The sequence below is a fragment of the Cyanistes caeruleus genome, chromosome 8 (assembly GCF_971803275.1).
Source record: "Cyanistes caeruleus chromosome 8, bCyaCae1.hap1.1, whole genome shotgun sequence".
Classification (NCBI taxonomy): domain Eukaryota; kingdom Metazoa; phylum Chordata; class Aves; order Passeriformes; family Paridae; genus Cyanistes; species Cyanistes caeruleus.
In genome coordinates, this window is record NC_141708.1 from 18,687,971 (window position 1) to 18,711,441 (window position 23,471).

Consider the following 23,471-nt stretch of genomic DNA (forward strand, 5'->3'; position numbering starts at 1 on the left):
GGAGATGTTCTAAATCCATAAAGCACCTTGTCTCAGGAGTCTGCTGGAATCTGTCACTTCCCACCTGTTGCATATAGTTAATGCCTGAGCAGCTCCCCAGGTAAGAGGGCTCTGCTGTTTCCTCCCTTTGCTCTCCCATATGGTAATTGTACATGCTGAGAGTGAAACAGCTCCTTTGTCAAATGCAGGGCAGTGCTGTGAATTTACTACCCTGCTCTGGGGCAGTGGAGATTTGGAGGCAGGTCAGAACAACTCGTGTCTCTAACCTTGCAATGGGCCCAGAAGTGAGAGTTCTGACTCTCCTTCTAAACATGTTTTTCATTTCCAACACAGCGACTTTGGTGTTAACAAATATCCCCTGTGTTTCCTTCATGATAACTAGTTGAAATGTTGATTATTGTTCCTCTTGCTGGATTGCTGTTATATTTTCAAGCCTTAGCACATTGGAAACAGGACAGAATACCTGTTTAAATATGTACAATGTTGAAGAGGAATTGGGACCATACAAGCAATAGATTGGGCTAACTTGGAAATACTTTGTGTTTCCCAAGTCTTGTCCTTCCTCTCTCCATCAGTGTATTCATTCATCCCCAGTTGTCCTCCATTCTGCCAAAACTACAACTGGAGCAGCTGGAGCTCTAGCTGAGCTGTCAGCTGTACTGACACCATAGCTGCTCCTGTCCACATGAGCCTGGCTCTTATACTCCCTTCCTCACTCCTGCTTCTGGTGCTAACCTTTAGTGCTGGACCTTTCAGTGAGCTGGAGAACGATCAAGTTGTTAACGTGCTGACTGACCAATCCAGTTAAATCTTTGTATTGCATAGTTAGGGTGTTCAAGGATACTTTATAGCCAGAGTCCCCGTTAACTCTTGGATGCAGTCAAGACCCACTGGGCAAGACTGAATTTTGCTCATATTTAAAGAATATAGTAAAGGAGAGATGGGATGCAAGAGAAAAATATTTTCTAGATTATCCTTGCCATATTACAAATCAGATTTTAGTTTCAAAATGCCTGTTTTGTGTTGAGCTAACAACTCCAAGATAAAGAGCAGCAGTGCAGCTGAACATGATCCCGTGTTGGGAAAATCTGCTGCGCAGTTGCAGGGAGTTGTTGTACCTACTGTACAGGAGATTGATGCTAGGTAAAACTGAGAAAGAAGGTGTTTCAGTACAAAGTCAGTGTAACTTCTTGAAAATGTAAATAATTTCAGTTGTATAAGTTCCCATTAGACAGCATAGGTCACAGTTATTTATTGTGGTTGGCCTAGACACGGTTCTTATGTCTGCAAAAACATAAAATAGTTTTTGAGAAAAATGTGCAATGTTTCATGGTTTAATTAAAGTGCCATGATTTTCCTACCTTACCTTTATTATGTAATAAGCATAGTAAATTTTTTACTTCATCTGTGCAGGAACAGTAAGCACCTCAAGCAAATGTGTACACTGTGGTCTTAAAATATTTTGAGTTGTACAAAACCACTCAACAATCTGAAAGAAATCAAACCACAAACCACAATCAAAACCAATGGTACTGTTTCACAGATAAATATGTAGGCTTGCTTTGTAGCACCAAGCTTCTTAGACCAAGTGCATTTGCAGGCATGCACTTGTTAGATTGAGCAGATGTACATATGTACATCTCATGTACATATCTCCACTGTTTATTAACAAGCTGTGGCTAAAGCCAAGGTGAATAAATGTAGAGTGTCATGCAGTAGATGAAAATTTGTTTTGCTTTCATTGGTGCTATTTCATACCGGACCTTGGCTTGTTGGTATCTATATCCTGCATTCTAAGAAGTCCTTTGGAGGAAAGGCTCCAGAAGCACAGCAGCAGCAAATGAAGGACCAAGCTGCCTATAGAGAGAACTTCCACCAGTCTCTGAAAAATCAGTGTTTTTCTTATTCCTTAGAACACGCTTTATATCCTGCTATCTTTTGTGATTATGGATGTGGTCAGCTATACACATTTGTAGTAGAGCTGCAGAGAAAGAATTCTCAATCTGAACAATACAGATCTCTTACTATTTCTTCTCTTCTATGCTTCTGGTCAAGATGTATCTCTTGTATTTTGGGCTTGGTTTTATTTTAGTAAGACTTGGTTTTATTTTAGTTTTTCTTGCTACAAGAGGAAGTTTTCTGGATTACTGATTTGTGACTAAGGGAAGAACAGCAAGAAATAATTTCCACCTTTATCATTACAATCCAGTTTCTCATACTGAGTGGTGTATAATACCTGGGCATGCTTCATGGCAGATTAAATTGTAGACTCAGTACCTGTGGAAGACTGTGACAAAAATCCTATTGAATTTGAACAACTGTTAAGAGGAAAGGCTTTTGCCTGCTATTTCTGGTCTATGTCCTCAGTGATATGTCTACATAACAGGGCCTAGTAGATTCAGGTTAATGTCATTTTCAACATTTAAAATAGTTGAAATCTGAGGTTAGCAGCAGTATTTCATGAAACTTTGTCAATTTCCCGTAAAATTATTTATTTTCCGTAAAATACGGAAGGTCATAAAGGGATTACTACTCTTGCATTTAACTCAGATGAACTGATAGCTTTAAGGGCTATTAATAACCATCATTAGCTTCTTACATACCCCTCACTAGGAATAGCTTCATGCTTACCTGTTTAAGGGAGAGTCACTCTATTGTGTGTGAGAATCTACAACCCCCCTTCCCCTGTTTGGTGGGCAGTGTGCTGGCAGCAATGTTTCCTAATGCATGCAAAAGCAAACGGCTCTCAGCACCTGAATGGAAACAAGGAAACGATTCTGGCATGCGATTGAGGTGTTGTTCTGGGTTTGTTATGTCATAACATTGTCTTTTTGAGGGCTTTCTGCTTTCCTTACTGAAGCAGACTGATGTCTACTACAAGTTGTTAATGTTACTGCAGTGAGTGAAGCTCCCTCAGCACTAGCTTTTCACTGCTCTACTAAAAATGTGCACCAACCATGGCCTCCTGTGCTGTGAGCTCTGCAGATCACGTAAGCAGATCAGGGGTGGGTGGGATCAGTGATTGAGAGATCATGAGGTGGTGGTGGTGCAAGTCATTGTTGGGCACAGTACTGTTTCTTCTCAACAGCCTCAACCTGGGAATCAATACTGACTTGTTAGCAAAGATCACACAGCATTTATCACAGATGCAGATCAATGTTCTAGTCAGATTTAAACTTGCTGATTCCAGCTGATCAGCTGAAACTCCCTTCTGCTCACTCCTCTTGTTTTCTAAGTGCTGTGTAGTATTACTAGCTGCTACATGCTCAGCAGAGATGCTGTGATGCTGTGATTGTCCCTGACATCTCCAGCTACTTCTCAAACCTGTCATCTGAATGGATGAAATTATAATGAGAGAAGCACATTGTCATGCATCTTCATGAAGTTCTTCTGCCTTTGTAATGATCTCCTGCATCCTGTAACAGGAAAGGCACTGTTGATTCAAATAAGGCATGTCTTACTGGAAAGGCAGGACTTGAGTGGGGGGAAAAAAGCAGCTGATGCATTTGCAAAAGATTATAGTCATAGATCAGTAAAGGTAAAGGTGTTTACTTTGTTGTTGAATCTAGAGTGACACTTATAAGGTACAGAAGTGCTCTGTGACTTTTTCCATTCACTTTTTGGACTTTGAGTGCTGAATGAGGACTCTGAGTAGCTGAATCTGGTCCAAATACTCAGGCTTTGTGAGGCTGTGTATGTGTGTTTGGTTTTGTTTGCCCATTAAACTAAATAATTCATTAAGCAGACAAGCTCTAAATCCTTTGAGAACTTTACCTCCTTTTTTTTTTTGGTACTGAGATTTGTGTGTTTCTGTGTAGCTATGTCATATATTAATATGGGGCCTGGCATTTTTCCCTTCTGAAGTTTGCTTTTTATAGAAACTGGCTAACTATGGAAGGATTTTTGTCTGAGGATTCTTTATCTCTTCCGTGAAAAGCAGAATGTGCTTCTCCTGCTGTACTTCTTGTAGGCATAGGCTCAGAAGTAGGTAGGAATTGTGAAGACCTTTCCTCCTGACAATTCAGATATTGTTTTTTACTTGGTGTGTTTTTAATGGATCATAAAGCATTTCTCAGAAGAAGTTACACTTTCCGCTCTTCCTGTCCCTTGCCAGCTCAAGCGCTTTCTTCTACTTTCCCATGTGTTCCTGGCAAGAGCATGACTTACCTTGCCTTTGATGTGGTACCTGAAAAACTGTCAAGCACACAGAGTGTAACCAGGCCTGAATTTAGCCAGGTCTGTAATTTGGGATTTGTTTTTGTCTTGTCACCCTGCTAGATGGTATTGGGCAAATCCTTTGGGTTCTTGTGCTATGCTGACTTCCCTCTGTGAAAGAGGGCTGGCACTGCTGACAAGCATTAAGGACTTCAGGTGTATGCATAAAAGCTGAGCAACTGGAAGCCTTTGTCACTAGGTCCTTTGAGATGTCTGCTTTGGCAGAGTCCCAGTCTGCAGACACTTGTGCTGATGGCCCAAAGCTCTGCTGCACAACATGGTGGGCATGGGGTATGTGGAAAGCAGAGGGGTCTTCCTCCTGAAGATGAGCATTGCTCGATATCGGTTGTGGTGAATGTGCAAAATGTTGTGACTTTCATGAATTTCTTCTGCTCTTACTATGTTTGAGTGCAGGATGAGAAGCTGGTCCTCTCACACCTTACTCCTAGAAGCTAGCACACGCTGCTTCCCAGCAAGCCCCGGTGAAGGGAGAAGAGAGGAGGCAGGAAGTGGGAGGGAGGGAATGGGTTGGGAGGGAGCTGCTCCTGCTTGAGGAGTCCTGACAAAAAAGTCAGATCACGCTGTTTGATTCTTCATTGTGTTTGTTTTGGAGTGTGTACAGCATGTGTGTGAGGAAAGGAGCAGATGGCTGCTGAGTGGGGATGAATTACAAAAGGCAAAGTGTGGGAAGTGGTTTCTGAAAGGGTTTTGAGGGAAAAGAGGAAAAAGCTCTTTCTTTTAAAAATTCGGTAAACTTTTTGAAAACTAACAGCACTTGATACAGCAGCAGAGTTTTAGGTAGTGATTCTTCAGAGAAGTCGCTTCAGCAGTTTCAGATTTTGCAGTTCGATTATAATCACTCATTTGTTTACAGTCTCTGTTTTGACTTTGCTTATTGCATGTGAATTCCTTTCTTTGATGTCTCAAGACCAGAAACTTAGAGTTAATGATTACTATCTCTAGCTGTTGCATTAACCTGAATTTTAAACCACCTCTCCAATATTAACAAAATCTGTCTGGCTTTTATTAGCAGCTCACTTAAATAAGCTGAGAATTATTCTTAAAAAAATACTGTACTCTTAAAGAAGTGCTGATGCTGTTTAATTATATGGTAGTCATCTATGCTTTGGTGGTGTATTGCAGGTCTGTTAATGTTTCTGGTGTATGTTAATGTGCAACAACTTTCCATAAAGGGAGCCCTGGATGTGAGCTAGTGATTTTGGAGTTTATACTTTTTTTCTTCCCTGGCAGAAGCATGCTTGTTTGCCTTGTAATGAGACATGTGTGTCAGTCATGATCCCACGGTGGTGTATATGTGCATATAAATACCCGTGTTGCTGAAATCATCACAAATCCACAAAGACATTAGGCAAGACTTGGTTGTAGCATGCAGTGATTTTTATCATCCATTGGCTATACTGTTTCTTTCAAGTGAAGCTATCAGATTCCTGCAAACTGATTTTTAAAGTTCATTGTTTATTAAAGGTAATTTCTGTAAATGAGATACGCCAGAAGTACAGGTTTTTTTCCGCCTGTAGGATGTTTTGCCTCATGCATTGATGCATTATGAATGATTTTGTTGATTTGATCTTTCAGACAGATGTGTTCCTTTGCCTGCTGAAATAAAGTAGGTTGGGTTTTGGGTTGTTTTTTAGGGTGTTTTGTTTTGGGTTGTTTTGAGAGAAGAATGAAGACTAACAATTCTGCCAGGGAGGCATGGTGTAGTACCCTTAATGTACTTGACCCTCAGGGAGTTCTAAAACTGTGTCTGGTTTTAAGCTGCTGATTCCCCTTAAACCCTGCATCCCAGTGGTTTACATTTAAAACTTCAGCAAAATTATATATAGGCTTAGATTTACACCTTGAATTTACCTAATTCTACTTGGCTGTATGCCATGTATGAATAATTCTTGACAGGGGCAGGGGAAGTTGTTCAGAAATTGCTCCTCCCTGCTTTGCTGAAATCTAAGCTCTTAAGAGTACAGCCTTCTGAGTCAATAGTCCTCACACCTAGAAACAAAATCCACCTTTGGGATTCATTTAGCTTCTCTTGGTCCCAGAAGTGATGGTCTCTCATCTGCTGCCAAACATGTTTCTGGCACACAACATAGGTCCTGTTTTAGGAAATTTCTTATGGAGATTTTCACATGTCAGCCACAAGTCAAAGCAGAGTTTTATTACTGAGCAAACCTATATGTATATTCTGTGAGGTCAGTGGTTGAAATTCAGAATTTAATATTTTAGCAATCAAGGATTGAATTTCAAAAGCAAAGGAAGGAGCAGAATCACGTATTTGTCAAGGCTTAAGTTTATTTACAACCCAGTCCTCTCTTCCTGTAGATAAGCACTTCTTCGATGTTGATGAAAAGAATAAAATGGCCTGTTTATAATTTTTTCATTTGCTTGAATGTAGATCTCATCTGATTCCTTGTGCACCTGGACTTACAGGTAGCTGTTCCTATCAGGGAGAGGGTTGTCCTTGAATCTGCAGCATTTGACTTCACCCCTGTGCTAAGTGAGCACTGCATGTTTCCACCATGTTCTTTAAGGGTTCAGCATTTCTGGTGTTCCTGGAGGCAGGTATCTGGGGCTGTGTCACCAGCTGCTTTGCACACACCTTGTGCATCTGTCAGGATAGCTGGAAGTGGGTGTGTTTAGCACAGTTATTTTATATATTCATGTTCTACAAGTGTGGAAGCAACTTTTAGTGTCTTTTTAACATTAGAACATCTTTAGTCATAAGTTTGCATCTTATGCTTAGGTTTTTCAGAGACCTTAAAGTAATGAAATGGAGTGTACATCTAAATTTTTCGTGTAACCTTCTGAGGTCTATATCAAAGCTGGATTTGGAGTCACAGATTTCCAGTGTGTCTCAGTGCCTTGAAGGAAAATTGTATTTCCTACTCTTCAGTACTTACACCTTGGAAAATCACTGCTGTAAGTCTCACAGACATAGAAGTATTTATAGCTGTTTTTATCTAAAAAGTCAAATCAGGTTTTTTTTCTAACTCTCCAGTCAAATTCACTCTCTAGTGTGTAGTTGTGTTCATTACTTAAGTGCATTGTATGTAATATTTCATGTGGTAATTATAGATTGGCATCAAATTCTTAAAAGAAGTATGAGATTATGCTTTTCCTAGAATTTAGAGAGAAGAGCCTAAGAAAGATCTTATAGAAGTCTAAAAGAGTTTTAGTCTTGGTGTTTTTGAATATCACCTAATAAAATGACTTATTTTTCCTGTAAAGTGGTGAAGGAGCAGCCTTGTAATGAACACACTGATAGCTTCTGCTGAATGGAAAATTGCAAAATCAGACGTGTTTTAGCCAGCTGTGACTAGATGTACAGCACCCCATGTCAGCTGTAAAGTTTCTCCTGGCAATCATCTGCCTGCCTATTTCTAGTAATATTCCCAAGCAGTAGATGCAAGAAGAGGTGATTAATGGGTTGTTCAGGTTGAAACAACGTGTGTTTATCTCAGCCAGTGGTTTGTGTGATACTTTCTTGTTTCAGTTTTTTTATGCATAATAACAGTGAAAACTTTTGATTGATCCAAGAAAATACCAAAGAGTTGTTTGGGCTTGGTTTCCCTCCAGTATTCTTAGGTATGTTTACTGATACTCAGCATGTTATTTGGGTAGAGATTGCAAGGTAACCTTGTATGCAATGAAGTGAAACATTTGCTAATTTTTGCATCTTAATTTCTCTGAGCTGGTTAGCTTAACAATAGTTAAGCAACTTTGTTCTGCACGAAGTACTGGAATGTGACGTCCTCTTTGGCTGCTAACAAGCTTCAGGTACTCCATAGACACTGGAGTTGCTGAAACATCCACACCCAGATTTGTGGTAGTGATCCCTAAATAGAGGGGTTTCTGTTTTCCTGCTCCACAGCTGGGATATCTGGGAGAAATGAAGCACAGCTGCATTTGTTAATGATTGCTTCTGTACAATCTGTACCTGTAAACTTTAAACCATAGCTGTTTTAAGTTGTGATAAGGGAACCACTCGGGTACTTCATGGGAACATAACAAATTAGGATCACTGGGTACTGCCAGTGCTAATTTGTGCTTAATCTAAGAAAAGATACCTTCTCTCTTACAGCCGGGAATAGGACTGAGTTGGTTCTCTTCTGTGATTAGTATGAAAAACTTGACTATTTGGCTTATAAGTGCTCCAAATTAGCAAACAAAAAAATCTGTATCGCTGCAGAATGATGAAGTTCATGCAGAAGGGGAGCAGGCATGGTGGAGTACAGATTAAAGTTTTTGAAAAAACACCTCTTTTGTATCTTTTAAATATGTAAATCAGAACATACTTACCTGTATGTGTGTATATATATATTTATATATAAATGTAATTTTAAGACACTGGTAATAAAGGGCTGATTGTCCTAATTTCTAGCTGGAGTCAACATAAAAGTAACATATTCCACCCCCAAAACCCTTCCCCTCAATGTGGTTGAAAATGACTTGTTTTATTTTAAAGATTCCTTTGAAGTTTGTGACACTGAAGGCCAGGAGGCTTGGCCACATCTGACTTGGAGTTACCTGTGTTATGTCACATCTAGTTACTCCTGTATGTTGAACTTGTAACTCACAGTATTTGGAAGTGGCACTTTAGCTTCCAGCCTTGATTTGAAGATGAAGGCTGAAGCTTCTGTCTAGTCTGTAATTTGTTTCCATGCCAGCCACCATCAGAGTGCACAGCAACCATGGCTTTGCCTGCTAGTTGCTAGCAACTCTTTCTTAACTAGTTGAAACAGGCTTTTAAATTGTGCTTTTGGATCTCTGTGTTGAAAACAAGTGAGGTAATTCACTTTATCTAAAAACTTACAGATAAAATTCTGGAATCTCACCCAATAAGGTGTTTCCTTGAGCATTGTAAATGGGGCAGAGGGAATGAGGGATGGAAAGATATCTTTTTGAGGCCTCTCTTTGTCCTGTTTGAAAATAAAGTTGGGACACTGGAAAAGCAAATGTATTAATTAAAAGGCAAGCTGTGCTTTTCTTGCTGGTAGAATTTCAGTGGCTTTCCAGTTTTTGTCTTCCCTCAGTTCTCCACTTCTGCCTTGGCAGTTCAGAGGGAAAACTGAAAACTCTGCTAGATCTAATGTGAGGGTGAATGGCATTGATCCTGTCCTCAAACCCCATTCAGGTTCTCATTTCCACTTGTCTACAGCTTTCTACATCTAATACTCTACTGTACTTCTGCTTTATAAGCTGAAACCCACATAATTTGCAATCACAGCTTGTGTCACTTTGGTGAAAATAAAAGGCAGTTTTAGTACTGTGGGGTTTTTGTCCCCAAATAATTTTCACATGCTCTTTATCTGTGAAGAGTCTGTAAGCCTCATCAGGCTGCTAAGCTTTGTGTCACCTGTAAATATAACTGGCAGAGAGTTTTCCTGGTTTTTTTTAAATTAATTTCCATATTATTATTGAACATATTGACTGATGCCTGGTTTAGCACCAGTCTTGTGGAAACAGCAAGGATGTCTTCATTTGATAAAGCCAACATCAAATCTGTCATCAGTCAGATCGTCATCAGTGAACATGTTTTATATCTGTATCATTTGTTCCATTTTTAGATGGAAACATTTGAGAAGAGAAATAGAAGGAAACACTCCACTATCGAACATAGTAAAGGTGGGAGTTCTACTGAGCTAAAACAGATCTTTAGGAAAATATTAATAGGAGACAGCAGACTGGCAAAAAAGCCCCACCCAACAGATGGGGTGAGCATGACTGCAGTAAGGCAGCACTTCCTCCCAGTCACATCCTGAGCACAGCTGCTGTAAGGGATGTTTTGCCTGCAAGAGTTAGTGGGGAGAATTTCAGGAGTGGGTAATGTGCCCAGAGAGGTTCATTTGCAGTGTTTGTTCTGTGTGTTTTGGAGCCTGAATACGGAATGCCATTCTGAAAGATGCATTTTAATGGTTACTAGAATGAACTGACTGAAGTGTGTAGGAGCTTGCACTTTCCATGGGAAACTGAGTCTTTCCCATGAATGCAGGTGGGGAGATAGAGACAACATGTATGTCTGCTGTGCTGTCCCCTCAGAGCTTCATTTCCAGCTGTATCATGTTCACGATGCATCTGCTTAATCCTGGGGTTTTCCTCTTATCATCTATAAACCTCTTGTTTTTTCTAGAATGTAGATACAACAAAGAGCACTGCTGTTGTTCCTAGATTCATGAGCCTTTTGAACTGCCCCCTGTCCAGCCAGTCCCATGCTGAGAATGATTGGTGGCAACTGCTTATCTCCTGAAGGCAATCCCAGATTTAGCCTCTGTCCAGCCCTGCTGTTCTGCTTCCAAACTACCAGGAGTCCTCACGCTGCCCCCAGGAGCGATCAGGGACATGGATAGGTTGTGTTAGATCTCCAGATCCAAATATTTGCTTTCAAGAATTCTGATACCTAGGTCTAAATATTTTAGCAGCTTGGTTAGTTTCAGTCATACCTTTGTAAAACAAGCCCGCTTGTGAACATCTAGAAGATAAATAATAACTACTATAGCCCAGTAATTCCTTAAAGGCTTCTCTTTGACCTCTCTCTACCTCTGGTGCTACAGCTGCTCATTTAAAAGAGCTAATTTAAAAGTGCCATCCCTCAGCACCTCATCCAGTAAAACCAGGTATCTTTCCTCTCCCCACTCTGAAACGTACCCTCATGGTTTATCCTCTTCAAGAAGATGTTCCCTGTGGTCTCACTGCTCACACATATCCCACCAGGAACTCAGGGGCAGGCTCTGGTGCTCCCATGCCATCTGTCCCAAGAATGATGGAGGGGGTACCAAGCTGGAACACAAGAAGTACATTCTTGAAATCCTTTTTTAACACTGACTTCTCTCTGCCTACCTGTAGTAAACCTGAGGGACACCCAAGTCTCTGGATTGCAGAGTGAAGGAAGTAGATGAGACCAACTAGTTTTATAGCCCTTCTGGTTTTCAGTGCAGTCATTAGGACAGAAATAACTAAGTCTGATGTTCTGATTTATAACCAGAATTTTTGGGGGTGTTTAATGCAGAGCCTTGGCCCTATGCCTGTTGTATTCCTTCTGGTGAATTATTCTTGCATATTTGGGTAGGTTTTAGCTGTTGTGATTTTTGAATCTCATGGGTTGTTTTTTGGGGTGAAGTTTATTGGGTGGGTGTCTGAGGGTTTTTTTCATTGTTGTTTTGGAGGGTTTTTTTGAGAAAATTTGAGGAAGCTCATACAGTTCCTCTTTATAGCAAAGTTCTGGTTTTTACTTTTTTCTCCTAGATTTTTCAAATGTTTATTAAAGTGGCTTAACTAGTTCCTGCCTGTGCAATGTGTTGGGGAGAACTTGTGTGCAGTGCACTGGTCTGAACTCAGTTCTGTTTTATGAGGCCAAAAAGCAAAACAAAGAGCCAAAAATGTAGATGTGAGGGGAAATAAAAGCATTACTGAGCTCCATATACCTCTTACTTGCTTGACCATTTTATTTAATGTTCAACCATCCAGTTTTTGATAGTCTAAATTGTTTTTTGTGGATTTGGGTTGTTGGTGAGTTTTGTTTTGGTTTCTGTAGTCAGTCTTTTAATGCTTTTTTGAAACATTCTTCAGGTCCTACTATTACAACCCGCTCTTGTTTAATAGTTACATCAGTAACACCCACACTACTTGGGTGAGTATCTCTTAATTGCTTTGCAGCATTGTGAATTGGCTGTTGCAGTATTTGAGTTAGACACAGGCATCAACAGAAGTCAGCTCCTACCAACAGATAACTGCTGTCTTTCTGCCTTTTCCATAGAAGCATGGGTTAGGAGAGTGGCTTATGTGGAAATTGTTAACACTTAGTACAGTTTGGAGACTGGCACTAATTTAATTTAAAAGGGCTATAAAATCTTCACTACTTTTTTCTGCTGTGAAATCCACATGCACTGGGAGAAACATCTGCCGGGTCAAAGTCCATTAGTTCAGAGTGTTCCTGATTGCTGAAACTCCCTTCAGCCTTGTTTGTTTGGAAAAAGTCTGGTGTATCATTGGATCTGCACGGCCTGCAGTGTTTCACAAGCCAGAGGAGAGCAGAGCAGTGCTTGCTCAAGCATGGTTATGGGAATGCACAGACAGGAAACACTGCCTGGTATTTAACATCTCCTCGTGCCATCTTTCCCCATTACACTTCTGCCATTCCCGTTGGTTCTTCCTTCCCTCAACCCTCCTTTGAGCTTAGACCTGGGATACATCCATCAGCTGTTCCCAGGCAACTGAGATGAGAGCAAACAAGGGGCCTGGAGGCTGAGAAACTCCAGAGAGAAATACAGGCTGAAAATGTGAGGTGAATTGCCCCTGGCTTGTGACTGTCCTGTGGCCAGGGGAGGACCAGAAGTGCTCATCCACTAAGGGTGGATCTGCTGCTTGAGGTGTGCTGCAGAGAAATGACCCGCTTTGCTTCTGTTATTTTACTGACCAGGGGATAACTAATCTCTTTGTACTGCAGGTTTTAATTCAGAATAGTCAGGGTTTTGTTCACCCAGACATCAAAGAAGTTCTGATTGGCAGCTTAGAAATTTGTGTAAGGTCTGAAAGGAGGATTTGTAGGAAATGAGCAGATGGTCTAGTAGAGAATTTCCCCAGGAGGTTGCAGTTATTTAAAAATGGGAGAAACTAAATAGACTGTACAAAATTTGACTGTAAAATTAACTGGCCAGCCAGTAGCTAAATACTTAACAAAAATTATTCAGCTTGGCCCCTAGCATGAGCATGTAATAAAGTGATATGTCTGTGAATTTACTCCACACACATTATTTCAAGTTTCACCTAATAAGTGCACATGAATGAAAGATGATTTTGCTAAGCACTGTTCTTGCTGTGGTGAGGCCTTTCCTGCATCTCTTCCTTTCACACTGGCAACATGATTGTTCAGGCATGCAGGAGAATGCTACAAAATGCTGCTCATATTAAATGAAATATAAAGCTGTTCAGCTGAATGCCTTTAATTTTTAAACTGCTCTTTTTAGCTTAAACTTAAGATTTAATCTGTTGGTTAGATTGCAGTATTTGAAAATACTCAGTATTTAAAAAAAAACCCAAGCAGCAACTTGCTTTATTTTGGGATGCAAGACTCAAGACTGTGTTAACTCTAAGTAGTCAAATGTCACACATTTCTTTAAAAAAAATCATTGAACTTGAGTCACTTAGGAGTTGTTTTCCACATGACTTTAGACTTTCAATATTTTTGTTTCCAATGTGGTTTTTTTCCTGAAGCTCTGATACATAGAAATTGGGAGTTTTATATAGGAGTGGGTGTCTATAAATGAACAAGCAGTTTTTTAGTGCAAATCCCATGATTTCAAATGAATGGATGGATTCAGAAACCATGAGCTGAGCTCATTATTCTTGAAAAAGTTAGGAAAATACTTTTTTTTTCAGTTAAATCCCTGTGAAACACCCTTTCGAAAATACAGATAGGTTTTAATTCTCTCGTTACATTTTAAGTTGCATATGCAGAGGAGAGAATGGTCTGAGAAATGATCTGCAATAATGAAATGTGTTTAATTACTGTCATGCTCATCTGTTTATGTTCTGGTTTGCTTCTCACAGAACCTTACACATAACACGTGGTGTCACGGGGGCAGTACCCTGGGCCACGTGCACACATAGTTCTGCTGAGAGTTCACTGGTGTAACACTGGTGCAGAACATAATTACACCATATTTCTCTTTCAGCTTCTTGTGTTTACATGGTTCTTTGTAATGGTAGTAATACACCTATTGAATTTAGAAATCAACCTTCATAACCTCTCACCCAATCTCCCAAAGCACTAAGAGGGTAAATATCCAAAGGGCTATGTGAAATTTTTAACTGAGCTTAGATAACGTGCTTCCTTTTATAGAAGCTTTAGAAATGTGTGGTTTTGGCATGTTTTTCCCCCTCCCCTCCAGCAATTCATGTCCATTAGCCTCAGAGTTAGAGCCTTTCGGGGAAAAAAAAATCTCAGAATTCAGTATTATCTTCCAGATATGAAGGAAAGCATCTGGCTAGTGAATCCACAGCAGCCCAAGTTCATCTAAGGCAGAAGTTTTGTTTGCTAACAAGGTGTAGTAGCCCTTTTGGCTTCCTTTTCAGAGACAGAAGCTCTCTCTATAAAATAGTTCTGCATCTGTCATTTGCAGCCTGATTGCTTACCTGGCACACAAGGCTGGATTTATGCAGATCCCCTGCTTTCTCACTGTAGGAAGCCCTGCTAATTCTCTGGAACCCTCTTGGTTCCCACTTTTAAAATCATAATGGAGGAGCCTGAAGGAAGACATTAAGGTCTCAGTTTTTAAATGTTAAGATACTTTGCCTCCTTGAGGTTTGTCTACCTGTATGATATTGGCAAGTGAAGTGTTCCCATAGACTTCGTTGTAGACCTGATAATGCTTGTGTGGATATGATTCTGCACTAGGGATTATCTTTTTTAAAAGGAGTATTCTAGGGGTGGGGAGCGAGAAACAGTGAGTTACTGAGTGCACTGAGGAAATGAGTGAGGATATGAGACCAGCTGTGCTGGATGAGACAAAAGGTCTGTCTAATTCAGGGTGTTGTCCTTGACCTTGAGTAAGAGGGAGAAATTGAGTTATGTTCACAGTGATCTTTGCCACCAGATTTGTACCATGTAACTTTGCAAAACTGCATTTTGAATAGGGTGCAGTCCTCTGAAAACTGCAGCTTAAAAGTGGATGTGGCAAGAACTGATGAAGGTAAAAAAATGGAGTTGGTCTGTAAAACAAGTGCAGTTGATAGAAAGGTAAATCATCTCCTGTGCCTTGTGGTGTTTGTATCACTTTCCTGAGGTCACAGGGTATCACAGCAAAAGCACAACAATAAATGTAACTGTCTGGATAATGTCATCTAGAGAGACATAAGTTTGATAAGTTTATAAGCTTTGATCCATGCAGAAGGACCACCTTTAGCAGAGGTGGAAGAAGAGTCCTCCCAAAGTAACAAGCAGTGACAACTGCGCTTTAGATTACTCTAATATTTTGAATATCCCTTTCTGTTTCTGGTCTCTGTTACCTTAACTTTTTCTCTCTCATCTTTTTTGTGAACTGGAGGTAGAAAGCAGGAACTGTGTATTTTTGATGTGACCTGAGACATGTGATTTCAGAGCTGTCTAGAGAATAAAAGTTATGCCCAAACTGAAGACCCATGGCTCAGAATTCAGGAATCTGCATGAACTCTCTCGCTGTAAATCATAGAATCATTTAGGCTGGAAAAGACCTTGGTATCATTGTGTCTAGTGATTAACGTAACACTTCCAAGTCTGCAGCTAAAACACAGCCCTAAGCACTACATCTTCTAAATATCTCCAGGAATGGTGACTCAATCACTTCCCTGGGCAGCCTGTTCCAACACTGAACATGCTTTTTGGTGAAGAAATTTTTCCAAATAGCTGATCTGAACCTCCTCTGGTGCAATCTGAGGCTGTTTCCTCTGGCCCTAACTCTTGTTGCTTGGGAGACTGACAAGCCACATTTCCTTTACAGGAAACTAATGGCTTTTGAGTGCCTTGTCACTTGTGTTTGAACAGCAGTGTCACTTGGATTGCAGTGGCTAACTGGTACAGAAATGCCAAATAACTTGATGTGTATCTAACAACGAAATCAAAACAAAATAATTCTGAGAAATAAACCCAAATCTACAAGTAACATTTGCCTATTGCAGTAATTGTGATTGCAAATAAATTACCTGCAAATTACTCTTTTGTTCATTCACTCTTTGGAAGAATACCTGAAAATTATTTCTGTAGTTGGCTTGAAAAATTTTATTCACACAGCAAAATTTACTGCTTAAGAAAACAAGCATGTGAACTTACCCCCATGTTAATCTACCCATTAAGTTTTCCTGAACAGTATTTTTTACTGTCAATAGTCAACTGAACTCACCAGCTGCAGTAAGCACTTTTTTTTCCACCCTCTTTGTACAGTATTGTTTTCTGGTCTGTCACATTCTTTTGCTGTCTTCCGTGTTCATCTTTACACGGCTTCTCTTGCATCAGCCCTAAAGAAAAATTAATTACTAAGCAACTGAATTTACAAGTGTTACGTTGTCCCAGAGACATGGTTTTGTGCTTATATTGCCTTCTTGGTAACTATGTACATTTTTATTAAAGAAAAAAGAAAATCTCCTGCTCTGTTTGACTAATGAGGAAGGAAAATGGATCTGGAAGGGTCATCCTCCTTGCTCTTTGGACATTTGGAGCATTGCTGTGCTTCATAGCACAAAAATTGCTAAGGATTGCTTTGGGGAAACAGGACATCAGCTGCTGCAAGGAATGGAGCATGTTCATAGGAGCTCTCAAGCATTATTCATCACAAGCTCTTTTCACTATAATCAGCTGGAGGAAGTAGTTAGTCTAGTTTAAGCTACCACTAGTATTTACATTTAGGTGACTTAAACAAGCCCAGGCAAGCACTGCACCAACTCTTTCTATTCAACTGCGGCCAAATGTAGGGCAGACTGCAGCTCTGCTTACAGCCCTCTGTCTCTTTAGTCTGAAGAACAGGAGTCATGCAACCAGGAAAAGCTGCACTGAGAATACACATGTGCATTCATGCTGGAAAATGAAGCTACAGGTAGGAGAAGGTCCTGTCAGCAGAGGGATGCATGCTGTTAAGCCCTGCAAGGTAGACGTGTGTCAGGGCAGCCTCTCTCAAGGGAAGCTGCTGGAGAGGTTCCTTGTTAGTGCTACCTGAATGATCCCTTTTAGTGTCATACTTTGTTCAGTTCTTCTAATTATGAAGATGCATTATTTTATTTTACTGTGTTTCCTTCATTCACACTGACATTATTCTAAAGGTGCTGGCATTTAAAAATAGGGAGACAACTTGCTCGTTTTGGAAATTGTGGACTTGTTTTTCTTTAAGGTGTCTTTTAAATGTTATTGGTTATTAGCACTTCTGTTTGGGGGGAAGATAACCATAAGAGATTCTGTTAAAACACAGCTGGATGTGATAAGCCTTAAGCTCCAGTGTGTTCTTTGAGAGGGTCTGTGTTTGAATGGCTGCAGTATTTGATACTTTTTTTAATTTGCTGACTAAAGATACTTTCAAATTGAAGCCTGTGTTCTCGAACCGTATCTGTATTTTTTAATGTTAACAGTTGCTCTAAAAGAAATTTCTAGTCTGTCTGCAAGCTTTGTATGTTTAAATTATTAGGGCGCTAGCAAAACTGTTAATTCAGTTTTAGACAAAGAAGGGGATTTTGCAAAACCTTATGGAACAATAACAAAGGGTCTTTGTTCTGTTCTGTGAGCATTATTTGCCGTGTAATGTGTGGGTTTGTGCATATGTGTGAGAGGGAGGTACACAAACACAATCTCATTTGTCAAGAATGTTCAAATGTTATTTGCTTTGTTTGTCTGAACTGTGTTTGTGTGTGTGTGCTGCTTCTGGCTGTGAACCGTGCTCTGCAGGTTTGTGTCCTGCCTGTTGGGGATCTGCTTGAGCTTTGGGGAGGATGGCATTTATCTATCTGTTTATTTATTTCTTTTAGTGGGCTGATAAAACTTGACGGTGCAAAGATCAAGAGTCATTGCTAAACAACCAGGACAAAACGGTGCTTTGTTGTGCAGATGAGTTGTTTTCTTTTCAAAACGATGACTTGAAGTCCAGCCCAGGATTTAGTAAATAAGCATTGCTGGTGGAAGCAAAAATTGTCAGCTTTATGTGAAATCCTCCGGGAGATTAATTGTCACGTGGTTTTGGTGGAGCTTAAATGTATGCTGCCAGCCAGTATGTTGTCTTCTAAGATGACTTGATCACCTAAATAAAATTTGTATGTACACAAGAATATGTTATTTAGTGACATTTCTTTTTTGTCTTTTAACAGTTGTGAGTTAAAAGATTTTGTCCCACATGTTATCAGTCTTTGGCTTTGGTGGAGGTACACATGTATACTTTTGGTAGTCCTAAATAACTTGACATGTTGACTCTAAAACTTTAAAATCTTGTTTTGACTTTGTGTGAAAATTCTTCAAATTTATATTCTGTGCATACATTGAGAATTGTTCTCCTACCTTAATTTTGCAGATGCTTCAATATTTGCCATTAGACATAGAGCTGGTTGTCTAACACTCTCTTACAACTGAATGTATGACATGTTTCAATATGTAAGATCCTTGTTTCATGGAAGCTGACTAGCAGAATTCTTTATCTCATTTTTATTAGACTTAAGAGGTCCTGTGCATTCAGGTAATTGACTTAAGTCAGTAGAGATGTATTTGTGATTATGTGACTTAAACTTTAAGATTTTTTTTTTAACAATAAAGAGTATTTTACTCTTCTGCTACTTAGTTACACCTAGAGTCCAGAGTTATGTTATCTAGTCATCAGGGTATGGGGAAGGAAGAGTTATTTCTGCAGTTGGCTTGTTTAATACATAGATAATTTAAAATTAAGTTTTCTAAAAGTGTCTCCATGTTGTTCTTTTTCAGCTATCCACATTCAAATTTTGTCTGTACTCAGCCTCCACCCTACTACCCACTCAGCTGATTGTATTAATTCTGTTTTATAATCAAATACTATCTAATACTATCACTGTAGCACAAGGCCACAATTACAGCATGGTTTGCACAGAGAGGATTCAAACCTGTCCACCCTGGCTTAAACCAGTTTGGGCCCAGATGATAATGTTATATTTGATGTGTCATATGAAAGTGGTTGGGCTTATGCCCGTGCTTCAGAAATTCCTCATCATTTTCAAGAAGCTGAAGCATGAAGCAACATTATAACTGTCGATCATAATCTCAACATTACGATCAACATATGAAGCAACATTATGAATGTTGATCATAATCTCAGACTTGGAAAGAAATTTTATTCTGATTTTTACAGGTTTTTTTAAATTCAGACATTTTTACATTGATGCTAAACTTTCACATGTCTGAGAAATATTTTGGATGAAAATATCTTCAAAATTTGCCAAAGATTTGCTCCGTGAGCTAAGAATGAGAAAAATATTTTGACTGAACAGAACACTTCAGACATTACGTAGACATACAGGAAGGTGAGAAATTGTACTGAGCATTAAAAAAAAAAGGTAATGAATAAGGAAGAAAAGGGCAGAAATCAAATTTTTGTTATGTTTCTGTAGATCACTGTGAAGAGCTGGAATCAAACCAGAAGAGAAAACAACATACCCTCTATTCAGGCTGTGGCAAGCAGCAGAGCTGAGACTTAATAAAACTCCTTACCAGTTTCATCTCCTATCTCAGTGTCTCTTTGTAATGGAATATAAAGGCTTCTAATGGAAGAATCAGGAATACAATTAAAACATTTCCTATTTTAACAGCAGCAAGAAATGTCACAAACTGAAATTAAGAAAATGCTTAGATTGGTTTTAAGGCAGTGAATGGAAGACGAGTTACTAGTTCTGTGATGTAAAGGCAGCATCATATTGTAATAGTATTTAAATTAAATCCGTCTGTGATGTCCTTGGGAAAAGTAGTAGAAAATGGGGTGGATTCCCTCTTTTGCCATCAGTGGGGGAGGACTGGGGGAGTGACTGTCTTCCTCCCATAGGTGTGGCTGGGAGAAGAAAAGGTTCTGGGGCTGTGGAAGGGAGGGTCCTCTGCACCCACTTGAGGATGCCAAGCTGGAGATCTCTGCACCTGGGTCTAGTGGAGGAAGGCAAAGGGGTGCCATCATCTCCTTGTGCTTCAATCTCAACACTGTCATGGGTTTTGCTCCTTCATCATGGGCATGTCTTGGCCACTGGTGACAAAGGAGGGTCAGTAATACAAGGGACAGAGACTGTTTCTCCCCACCACACTTCCCCAAACTTCCACATTTCATTGTCCAAAAGGTACAGGATGCTCTGATAACTGAGTAGAAACAGCTGAAATGCTGTTGTACATTTCTTCCCTCTTGGGAATGACTGCAGGATGGGAAGAAATACAGTAGGGATATGACCCTGCATAAGGTTTGGTGGAGACAGAGGGCTGGCAGGCAACGATGTGCATCTCCATGGACATGACTGTCAGTACTGACACGCCCAGTGTAAAAGCTGAATGAACACATTAGTGCAGAGATGTGCCAAGCTGCAGCTGCTTCTCTCTGAGAAAGTCTTGGGCAAAGGGCTGACTGCAAGTGAACAGACTGAAGGTGAACTTTACCTAGCAGTTTGATGCTTTGCATACAATAATTGATAGTCATTGCAGTGGTCTGCCTGATCATGTATTTGACCTTCAGCGATGTTTAGAGAACAGTCCTGAAGTGAGATGATTGCAGACACACACAACATCCAGGCTTAAAGCTAACAGAAGGGCATTTCAACACCGTTTGTAAATGTTGGCGTCCAGATGCTGATGGCCTTGGACTGAGATATAAAATCATGAATACAGATAGGCCAGTTAAATCTCTCCAAGTCAGACCGCCTCTGCACTGAGCTCTGCAGAGAGGTTTAGCCACTGTGTCTTTCCTGAGCTTCTGGAGGAGTTTGTGTGAAGCTAGTGAAGGCTGGCAGCTTGAAAGCACTGAGAAAATAGAGGTCAGGAAGGGAGCAACAGCAACAATTGCAGTGTGGGATTTGGGGAATTTGGCTTTATTTTGCCATTCTTATGGTGTCATCCTAGGATACTTTGGTTTGACTGCATCTCTGCACTATTGATATTTGAGGCATTAGTGACATTTCATTTCTCCTCTTCTCTTCCTGTCATGTATTGTTGTTTTTATGATTTGCTGATTTTTTACTAAGACCTAAATTCAGTTTCTGAAGAGAATCATCTCCTGTACAGGAGTAAAAAATAATGTTTTCTTGAACCCTTCAGCACTAAATGCTTATCTCATGAATGCTGATTAACCCAGAGAACTGACTTGAAGACTCAGAGAGCCCCTTACACTCATGATAACTGGAGTACTAAAGTTGTCAACAATGTTAAGACTGTAGCTAGAATTAAGAGCACAGGAACTGCTGTATCAGGTTAGACTAAAGCACCTTGTGGCAGTATGCAACAGGAGATGCTTAGGGAGTAGTAAAAAAAGAGGTTTGTAATTATGTGATATGTCAAAAGTTGGCATATCACCCATATAATGGTGCCTTCCCAATATATTGGAAGATGGCACAAATAGGTAAAGCTTTTGTGCTGATCGGTTTGACAGAGCATTGTCTCTGTCATATGCAGCACAACCACAAATGTTACAGCTACCGAGTCGTACCTTCTGTGTTTGTTAATAGCACTGTGCATGCCATGTAACTCCTTCACGGTGAGTTAAGTCAAAGGACTGAGAAGCATTTTGGAAGCGCAGGAGTCCTGTAAACTGCAGTAGAAATGAGCCAGCCTCAATGGGGAAACCGTGCCCCTGCATGACAATCTTAGAAGAGCATTTGGTGAAGGTCAAAAGTAGGTAATTGTCAATAGACAGTTCATTCAATCTTATAAAGCAGTGCTAAACTTTGATAAGTTACTATTGCATTGAGTTACTAAGGAAAACAAGACACACATTAAATAAAAAGAAGAAAGTTTTTTAATATGATTTTTAACATTCATAAATCTGTAAAGAACAGAGAGAATTTCAGATTATGCTGTTCTTCCCACCTCTGCTTTTTGATGTCTTTTTGTGACTTGCTCCTGTTTCATGTCTCTGCTTGATGTGTTTTTGACATTGGGATTTAATTTTTGTTAAATACCGCTTCATCTTTCATGTTGCTTTCATTTGCAGATTCTTTCCACTTGTTGCTAAAGTTACTAATTTTTTTCTTACAGTTGCATTTCCTAAAAATACTCTTTTGTAATGTGTCTTGGAATCTGTGTTTCTTTGTTAGCAATGTCCCTTTTCTGTGCAGCTCTACAGGCTGGGGGAGGTGTGGCTTCAGAGCTGTTTTGCAGAAAAGAATAGGATGTGCAGGTTGACAGCCAGATGAACATGAGCCAACGGTGGATCCAGATGGCCAAGAAGGTCATTGGCATTTTGGCCAGTATCAAGAATAGTGGGGATGGAAGGACCAGGGCAGTGATCATTGCCCTGTACTCAGAACTGGTGAGGCCACAACTCAAGTACTGCTTTCAGTTCTGACCCCCTCACTTCAGAAAGGGCATTGAGGTGCTAGAGCACGTCCAGAAATACTCGTGAAAGATCTAGAAAACTTGTCATACGAGGCATGGCTGAGGCAGCTCTGTTTGCTTTGTCTCAAGAAGAGGAAGCTCCAGGGGGACCTCATCACTCTCTACAAGTGCCTGAAAGGAGGTTGCAGTGAAGTGAGGACGGGTCTCTTGTGTGGCTGCAGAGAGGACAAGAGGAAATGGCCTAGAGCTGAGATGGGAGATTGAGATTAAACATGAGAAAACATTTCTTCACTGTTAGGGTGGTCAGGCATTGGTATAGGTTGCCCAGGAACATGGTGGAGTCACCACCCCAGAGATGTTTAAGAGCATCAGGATCTGGTGCTGGGTGCTGTGGTTTAGCAGTTACAGTCGTAGTGCTGGGTAGATGGTTGGACTTCCTGACTTTAAAGGTCTCTTCCAACCTCAATGATTCTTAGATTCTGTGATCTTTCTGTTACACTTCAATGAAAGACAGAGGCAATGACTGGGAGCTTTCCTGGTGCTACTTTATTATCTTAACTGCAAGCTCACCAAGTAACTGCTAAATGCTGTTTAGTGCTGCTGAATGTATTTGCTTGGTGGCTGTTATAAAGTGTGTGGGAACCTTCTGTGGCTTAAACTGAGATAATCAAGAATAAACAGTCAGTCAATGTTTTGCCAGTCATCTCAGAAAGCTTTAGAAGGTCAGACTAAAGAAAAGTAGTCTCTGAAGACCTATGTTGTGAAGTTCTATTGCTTCTCTCAGGAGCAAAACCTCTGAGGTTTTCACAAAAGAGTTCCACAGTGGGCTTGAAGGAGATAACAGTCTCCAGTTAACAGTCTCTCTGCTAGTATCACTCCACAGGCTCTATAAAGTCTGATTGGGTGCTGCCCTTCTTGAAATGAATTAAAAATACCCTTGCCATGAACTTTGTCTGCTGCTTGGCAGGAATTTTTCATTTGAGTGCTTTCTTTATGAACCTAGCTGTGAGGAAATCCAAACAACTCAAGCCTTTCATCTTAGAGCTGGATAAAGCATATCCACCAGTGCTGTTTATTCCAAGTTCCCTTATTTTGATGTAGAGCAGACACCAGAAAGGTACTGTAAAGTTGTTAAAGAAGTGCTTAAATACATAGGATGTACTCCAGAGAGATTAGTGTCTTGAGAAGGTGAGCTTATGTAGAAGAGCACTGCTGCAAGAGGATGATTTAACCATTTCTTCAGATA

At 40.1% G+C, this 23,471-nt stretch overlaps 1 protein-coding gene and 1 long non-coding RNA gene across 13 annotated transcripts in view; both read left to right on the top strand.

Annotated features, from left to right (window-relative positions):
* Positions 1-23,471, top strand: part of MARCHF8 (membrane associated ring-CH-type finger 8) — an 89,484-nt gene that overhangs the window by 23,151 nt on the left and 42,862 nt on the right. The gene's annotated exons all lie outside the window — the stretch shown is intronic.
* Positions 19,163-19,422, top strand: LOC111931124 (uncharacterized). The gene is made up of 2 exons (XR_002865455.2): positions 19,163-19,227; positions 19,315-19,422. It is a non-coding gene; the product is annotated as an uncharacterized LOC111931124 (long non-coding RNA).